The sequence below is a fragment of the Phocoena sinus genome, chromosome 8 (genome assembly GCF_008692025.1).
Source record: "Phocoena sinus isolate mPhoSin1 chromosome 8, mPhoSin1.pri, whole genome shotgun sequence".
Lineage (NCBI taxonomy): Eukaryota > Metazoa > Chordata > Mammalia > Artiodactyla > Phocoenidae > Phocoena > Phocoena sinus.
The window spans coordinates 8168160-8175976 of record NC_045770.1 but is presented as its reverse complement, the minus strand read 5'-3'; positions in this window follow the sequence as shown (position 1 = coordinate 8175976).

The window sequence follows — 7817 nt, the reverse complement described above, 5'->3', positions numbered from 1 at the left end:
TAGCAGCAGATACGTGTCTTAGGCTGGGGAGTGCAGGGTAGTGGCATGGACTGTCTGTGCAGGTCTTTTTCTGTTCTGCCTTCTGCAAACCAGCTACTGTGCTCTCCTCCAACCCTCTGAAGCTCCCTTTCTGTCCCAGTGATCTTCCCACCAGTGAGGGGGTTTCCCAGGGTGTAGGAACCTTTCCTCTTTCAGAGCTTCCTCCCAGAGGTGCAGGTCTTGTCCCTAGTTTTTTTTTTTCCTTTCATCCTACCCCATTACATGGAGATCTTTCTTGCACTTTTAGGTTCTGAGATCTTCTGCCCTTGTTCAGTAGGGATTCTGTGAGAATAGTTCCACACATAGATGTATTTTTGGGAGGAGGTGAGCTCCATGTCCTCCTATTCTACCATCATGATTGGAGCCCCTTGAATTATCTATTTTGACTGGGTCTGCCGTACGCGGGCCTCTCACTGTTGTGGCCTCTCCCTTTGCAGAGCACAGGCTCTGGACGCGCAGGCTCAGTGGCCATGGCTCACGGGCCCAGCCGCTCCGCGGCATGTGGGATCTTCCTGGACCGGGGCACGAACCCGTGTCCCCTGCATCGGCAGGCGGACTCAACCACTGCGCCACCAGGGAAGCCCATTGATTGGGTCTTTTTTATATTTTCTATTTCCTTGTTAAAATGATCTGTGTTTAGATCACTTATCTTTCCTAATTCAGTTAGAATTTTTATTACCAATGTTTTGAATTCTTTATCTGGAAAATTGTTTATTTGTTTCATTATTTTTTTTAGGGTATTTCTCTTGCTCTTTCAATTGAGAATAGTTCTGCCTTTTCATTTTACTTAACTTTCTCTGTCTCTGTGAATTTAGGTGAAATGGTTATCTAATGCGGTCTGGAAGGGTGTTCTTATGTGGGCAAGTCCCTATGTAGACTGCATATGCCCAATGCCTCTGGTGGGGGGCTGCTGGATTTGATGTGGACACCAGTCACATCTTTCCTCAGGGTGTGCTGGCTGCTATTACCTCGGTAGGGCATGTGGCTGGAGATGGAAGAGCTAGAGCCTGCGTGAGGCAGGACTTCCTCTCTGCTCAGTGGCCAGCACTGCCCTGTCAGGGCTGGAGTTAGTTCCTATGTTGCTGGAGCAGAAGCCCTGAGGTTTGGGCTTGAGCTGTTCTGTTCCCTCCAAGAGTATGCTTTTTTTCTCTCCTTGCACTGGGAACTTTGCCCCAAAGGTGGGTAGTGCTGAAGCAAGTGGGTCTCGTGTGCTTACAGAGACCCAGAGCTCTGCCTGTGCAGGTATCTGTGGCTCTGCTCAGATGGAGCCCATGGTTGTGTCTTTTCCCTGGTTGTGACAGCACCAGGTCTAGTGCTGCCTTGTGCCATGGAGTAAGCTGGCCAGGATGGTTTGCTTGGCTTGGGCTGGGGTACACAGCAAGGTGGTTGCAGGAGTTCTAGCAGCTGCACTGCCATCAGAAGTCTGGACTGCTTCTGCGGCACTGCTTGAGTAAGTGCCATCAATGGCCACCACTGCCTCACCTGGGCTCTACCCCAGGCCCCTGGGTCACCTCTGTGTCCCTAGGTCAAATCTTTTCCCTAGTCCCGGCCACCCTAGGTCCAGTGCCAGGGAGTTCGCTCAGATCAGAGAGGGGAGCATGGCAAGGTGGCATCTGATAGGGCAGGACTCTCTCTGCCTGGCCTGGTGGCAAGCCAGCACCTGTGTGCCCCTCATGAGTGGAGTCTTGGCTTCTCCAGCCTATCTGTCCTAGTGGTTCTCCAAACAGCCAAGGGGGCTTGTCTCCTATTCATGGGACACCTGGACTGGGATGCTGTCTGTAGCTCAGCTTGCTCACTCCCCAGGGTGAGTGTCCACCTGTTTTGCATGAGAATTGTTCCACATGTAGGTGTATTTTTGATGTATTTGGAGGGAAAGGTGAACTCCATGTCCTCTTACTTGGACATCTTGATTTCCTTCCCTGCTTATGATTTCTAAAAAGTGACTTCTAAAAAAAAAAAAGATATTTCGATTAGGATTAATGTTGTAAATGTCCTCTAAGCATTGCTTTAGCTGTGTACTACAAATGTTTACATATTGTGTTTTTATTTTCATTGAAAATATTTTTTCTTTTTTTTTTTTTTTTACGCGGGCCTCTCATTGTTGTGGCCTCTCTTGTTGCGGAGCACAGGCTCCGGACGCGCAGGCTCAGCAGCCATGGCTCACTGGCCCAGCCGCTCCATGGCACATGGGATCTTCCCTGACCGGGGCACGAACCCGTGTCCCCTGCATCGGCAGGCGGACTGTAAACCACTGCACCACCAGGGAAGCCCCAATATTTTCTATTTTTAACCTTTGGCTTCCTCCTTTTGTTTAGAACTGTTTCAGAACTGTTGTTTAATTTCCAAAATTTGAACTTTTTGAGTTACCTTTCTGTTATTGATTACTATTTTAATTTTATTATAGTCAGGAAACATACTTTGTATGATTTATTTTAAAATTTGTCAAGGTTTTATGGTCCTGAGTGTGGTCTATCTTTGTGAATGTTCCATGTGCACATGAAAGCAATATTATTCTACTACTGTCGTATTGATAAATTCTACAAATGTCAGTTAGGACTAATTTGTTAATTGTATATTTAGATAATCCATGTAGTGATTTTGTGTCAACTTGTTCTATCAATTACTGAGAGACGAGTTTCAAAATCTGTAACTATTAATGTACTATTACTCAGCCATCAAAAAGAATGAAATAGGGCTTCCCTGGTGGGGCAGTGGTTGAGAGTCCGCCTGCCGATACAGGGGACACGGGTTCATGCCCCGGTCCAGGAAGATCCCACGTGCCGCGGAGTGGCTGGGCCTGTGAGCCATGGCCGCTGAGCCTGCGCGTCAGGAGCCTGTGCTCCACAATGGGAGAGGCCACAACAGTGAGAGGCCCGTGTACCACAAAAAAAGAAAAAAAAAGAATGAAATAATGCCATTTGTAAGAACATGAATGGACCTAGAGATGATCACACTAAGTGAAGTAAGTCATACAGAGAAAAACAAATACCATATGATGTCACTCATATTTGGAATCTAAAAAAAAATGATACAAATGAACGTATTTACAAAGCAGAAACAGACTCACAGACTTAGAAAACAAACTATGGTTACCAAACAGGAAAAGTGGTAGGGAGGGATAAATTAGGAGTTGGGAATTAACATATACACACTACTATGTATAAAGTAATCAACAAGGACCTACTGAAATTTCTGTACTCAATATTCTGTAATAACCTAAATGGGAACAGAATCTGAAAAATAAAGATAAATGTATTGATACATGTATAATTGAATCATTTTGCTGTACATCTGAAACCAACACAACATTGTAAATTAACTACCATCCAATATAAAATAAAAATTAAAAAGGGACTTCCCTGGCAGTCCAGTAATTAAGACTCTGTGCTTCCAATACAGGGGGCACAGGTTCAATCCCTGGTTGGGGAACTAAGATCCCACATGCTGCATGGAATTGCCAAAAAAATAAAAAAACAAAATCTGTAACTTTCTTTTTGAATTTTATTTTTTTATACAGCAGGTTCTTATTAGTTATCTATTTTATACATATTAGTGTATATATGTCAATCTGAATCTCCCAATTCATCACACCACCTCCACCACCCCCTGCTACTTTCTCCCCTTGGTGCCCATACGTTTGTTCTCTACACCTGTGTCTTTATTTCTGCCCTGCAAACTGGTTCATCTGTACTATCTTTCTAGGTTCCACATATATACGTTAATATACTATATTTGTTTTTCTCTTTCTGACTTACTTCACTCTGTATGACAGTCTCTAGATGCATCCACGTCTCTACAAATGACCCAATTTCATTCCTTTTTATGGCTAATATTCCATTGTATATATGTACCATATTTTCTTTATCCATTTGACTGTCGATGAGCATTTAGGGTGCTTCTGTGACCTGGCAATTGTAAACAGTGCTGCAATGAACATTAGGGGTGCATGTGTCTTTTTGAATTATGATTTTCTCTGGGTATATGCCCAGTAGTGAGATTGCTGGGTTATGTGGTAATTCTATTCTTAGTTTTTTAAGGAACCTCCATACTGTTCTCCATAGTGGCGGTATCAATTTACATTCCCACAAACAGTGCAAGAGGGTTCCCTTTTCTCCACACCCCCTCCAGAATTTATTTTTTGTAGATTTTTTGATGATGGCCATTCTGACCTGTGTGAGGTGATACCTCATTGTAGTTTTGATTTTAGTTTCTCTAATGATTAGTGATGTTGAGCATTCTTTCATGTGTTTGTTAGCAGTCTGTATATCTTCTTTGGAGAAATGTCTATCTAGGTATTCTGCCCATTTTTGGATTAGGTTGTTTGTTTTTCTGATATTGAGCTGCATGAGCTGCTTGTATATTTTGGAGATTAATCCTTTGTCCGTTGCTTTGCTTGCAAATATTTTCTTCCACTCTGAGGGCTGACTTTTCATCTTCTTTATGGTTTCCTTTGTTGTGCAAAAGCCTTTAAGTTTCATTAGGTCCCATTTGTTTGTTTTTGTTTTTATTTCTATTACTTTAGGAGGTGGGTCAAAAAAGATCTTGCAGTGATTTATGTCAAAGAGTGTTTTACCTGTTTTCCTCTAAGAGTTTTATAGTGTCCGGTCTTACATTTAAGTCTGTAACCCATTTAGAGTTTATTTCTGTGTATGGTGTTAGGAAGTGTTTAAATGTCATTTTTTTTTTCTTGCTGTAAGCAGGCCTCTCACTGTTGTGGCCTCTCCCGTTGCGGAGCATGGGCTCTGGATGCACAGGCTTAGCGGCCATGGCTCACGGGCCCAGCCGCTCCATGGCACGTGGGATCTTGTCCCTTGCATCGGCAGGCGGACTCTCAACCACTGTGCCACCAGGGAAGCCCTAATGTCATTCTTTTAAATGTAGCTGTCCAATTTCACTAGCACCACTGATTGAAGGGACTGTCTTTTCTCCATTGTATATCCTTGCCTCCTTTGTCATAGATTAGTTGACCATAGGTGTGTGGGTTTATCTTTGGGCTTTCTATCCTGTTCCATTGATTTATACTTCTGTTTTTGTGCCAGTACCATATTGTCTTGATCACTGTAGCTTTGTAGTGTAGTCCAAAGTCAGGGAGTCTGATTCTTCCACTACATTTTTTTCCCTCAAGATTGCTTTGGCTATTCGGGGTCTTTTGTGTCTCCATACAAATTTTAAGATTTTTTGTTCTAGTTCTGTAAAAAATGCCATTGGTAATTTGATAGGGATTGCATTGAATCTGTAGATTGCTTTGGATAGTAGAGTCATTTTCACAATATTGATTATTCCAACCCAAGAACATGGTATATCTTTCCATCTGTGTCATCTTTAATTTCTTTCATCAGTGTCTTATAGTTTTCTGAATACAAGTCTTTTACCTCCTTAGGTAGATTTATTCCTAGGTATTTTATTCTTCTTGTTGCAATGGTGAATGGGATTTCCTTAATTTCTCTTTCTGATCTTTCATTGTTAGTGTATAGGAATGTAAGAGATTTCTGTGCATTAATTTTGTATCCTGCAAATATACCAAATTCATTGATTAGCTCTGATTAGTTTTCTGGTGGCATCTTTAGGATTCTCTATGTATAGTATCATGTCATCTGAAAACACTGACAGTTTTACTTCTTCTTTTCCAATTTGTATTCCTTTTATTTCTTTTTCTTCTCTGATTGCCATTGCTATGACTTCCAAAGCTATGTTAAATAATAGTGGTGAGAGTGGACGTCCTTGCCTTGCTCGTGATCTTAGAGGAAATGCTTTCAGTTTTTCACTATTGAGCAGATGTTTGTTGAGGATTTGTCATATATGGCCTTTATTATGTTGAGGTAGGTTCTCTCTGTGCCCACTTTCTGGAGAGTTTTTATAATAAATGGGTGTTGAATTTTGTCAAAAGCTTTTTCCTGCATCTATTGAGATGATCATATGGTTTTTCTTCTTCAATTTGTTAATATGGTGTATCACATTGATTGATTTGCGTATATTGAAGAATCCTTGCAACCCTGGGATAAATCTCACTTGATCATGGTGTATGATCCTTTTAATGTGTTGTTGGATTCTGTTTACTAGTATTTTGTTGAGGACTTTTGCATCTATATTCATCAGTGATATTGTTCTGTAATTTTCTTTTTTTGTGATATCTTTGTCTGTTTTTGGTATCAGGGTGATGGTGGCCTTGTAGAATGAGTTTGGGAGTGTTCCTTCCTCTGCAATTTTTTGGAAGAGTTTGAGAAGGATGGGTGTTAACCCTTCTCTAAATGTTTGATAGAGTTCACCTGTGAAGCCATCTAATCCTGGACTTTTGTTTGTTGGAAGATTTTTTTTAAGAAGATGTTGGGGGTAGGAGTTTATTAATTAATTTATTTATTTTTGCTGTGTTGGGCCTTCATTTCTGTGCAAGGGCTATCTCTAGTTGTGGCAAGCAGGGGCCACTCTTCATCGCGGTGCGCAGGCCTCTCACTATCGTGGCCTCTCCCGTTGCGGAGCACAAGCTCCAGACGTGCAGGCTCAGTAGTTGTGGCTCACGGGCCCAGCCACTCTGTGGCATGTGGGATCCCCCCAGACCAGGGCTCAAACCCGCGTCCCCTGCATTAGCAGGCAGACTCCCAACCACTGCGCCACCAGGGAAGTCCTGTTGGAAGATTTTTAATTACAGTTTTTATTTCATTAGTTGTGATTGGTCTGTTCATATTTTCTATTTCTTCCTGGTTCAGTCTTGGAAGGTTATACCTTTCTAAGAATTTGTCCATTTCTTCCAGGTTGTCCATTTATTGGCATAGAGTTGTAGCAGTCTCTTATGATGTTTTGTATTTCTGTGGTGTCCGTTGTAACGTCTCATTTTTCCTGTCTAATTTTATTGATTTGAGTCCTCTCCCTCTTTTTCTTGATGAGTCTGACTAAAGGTTTATCAATTTGGTTTATCTTCTCAAAGAACCAGCTTTTAGTTTTATTGATCTTTGCTATTGTTTTCTTTGTTTTTATTTATTTCTGCTCTGATCTTGATTATTTCTTTCCTTCTACTTACTTTGGGTTTTGTTTGTTCTTCTTTCTCTAGTTCCTTTAGGTGTAAGTTTTGATTGTTTATTTGAGATGTTTCTTGTTTCTTGAGGTAGGGTTGTATTGCTATAAACTTCTCTCTTAGAAATGATTTTGCTGCATCCCATAAGTTTTGGATTGTCATGTTTTCACTGTCATTTGTCTCTAAGTATTTTTTGATTTCCTCTTTGATTTTTTCAGTGATCTAGGTTATTTAGTAGCATATTGTTTAGCCTCCATGTGTTTGTGATTCTGTAACTATTATTATGAATCTATTTCTCTTTTCAATTTTATTGGGTTTTGTTTTGTACATTTTGAAATTCTGTTGTTAGTGCAGAAAACATTTAGGATTTTAAAGTCTTGTTGGTGGGTTGACCTTTTGAATAATTAACCTATTTTTCCATGGTAGTATTCATTATCCTGAAATCTATTTTATCTGACAATAATACAGCCCCTGCAGCTTTCTTTGGATTAATGATTGCATATATGTCTTCTCCCATCCCTTTACTTTTAATCTATTCATATCTTTGTGTTTTTTGAGTACAGCACATATTTGGTCTTGGTTCGTAACATAATTTGACTATCTCTGCTTTTAATTGAAGGGTGTTATTCTATTTATATTTAATGCAATTATTAATATGATTGATTGGATTAAAATTTATCATACTGTTTGTTGTTTGCTATTTTCCCAAAGAAGCATATAGGCATTTTTGTGCCTTACTTTGGATTATGTATTTCTTATGGTAAGGTTT